We start from the raw sequence: 977 nt of genomic DNA, 5'->3' as shown, positions 1-977 counted from the left end.
TTGACTCATGCCAGGAGGTCAGCCAAAACCTGCCTCGGGAGCCCAGGGCACGGGTGGGCTGGCCACGGGCCCAGCCGCTCCTTCCACCTCATCAAAGCCAAGCGCTGGGTCACCGCCAGGTGGCAGTGGAAGCCAAGCTGCTGTCCCTGCCAGGTCCCCTGAAGCGCAGCCCCACTAAGCCAAGCAAGAAGCATAGCTTCCCAGAGGACCCCTGGGCGAAGCTCCTTTTGCATCTCCAGCTTGATGTTCGCCACTGTGGCGCATACAGAAAAGCTTCTTAGGCATGGTCCAGCCCTTCAGGAGCTGCAGCATAAGGAAGGAAATCGGCCCCAAACAACCCATCTGATGGTGGAGATCCTACTTGTCAGAGAGGCGGCTGCCTGGCTGGCCCTGGGGGGAGTTAGGCGAAGCTTCCAGAGAAGTGACATTGAGCTGGGTTTTCTTGCCAGAAGACTCCACTTTGGGCAGAGGGTGTGCCGAGGGGCATTCCAGGCAGAGGACCCAGCAAGTGCAAAGAGCACCTGGTGCATTTGGAGGTGAATGGTAAGAGGGTGAGAGGTTGTGCGTGCAGGCCAGTCAAGTCAAATGCCCAGCAATGTGTGTGTGGGACAGTCGTGTATAATGAAGTGTCCTGTCCTGAAATGGCAGTAGCAGCCGGGCTGAAAACGGATAGTCTGGGAGGGGAAGGGGAAGCTTGGATGTAAGATGTAAGGAGAGAGGCAGAGTCGGGCAAGTTGAGAAGGGCCTTGTGGCTAGACCATGGGCCTTGGGCCCTCCTGAAGTGACTCAGAGCCACTGAATTTCTTCCCAGCTGCAGGGAAACAGCTCCTGCTGTTTCTGAAACACTGCAGGCATCCTGGCAGGGCTCTGGAGGAGAAGCTATGGTGGATGTGCTCACACGGTGCCCAGGTGTGCTCCTGAGCCTCCCCCTCCCCAAGGGCTGGTGTCCTGTGCCTGGCCCCAGCATGATGCCATCC

This window comes from Myotis davidii, unplaced genomic scaffold (genome assembly GCF_000327345.1).
Source record: "Myotis davidii unplaced genomic scaffold, ASM32734v1 scaffold946, whole genome shotgun sequence".
NCBI classification, from domain to species: Eukaryota; Metazoa; Chordata; class Mammalia; order Chiroptera; family Vespertilionidae; genus Myotis; species Myotis davidii.
This window is presented reverse-complemented; position numbering follows the sequence as displayed.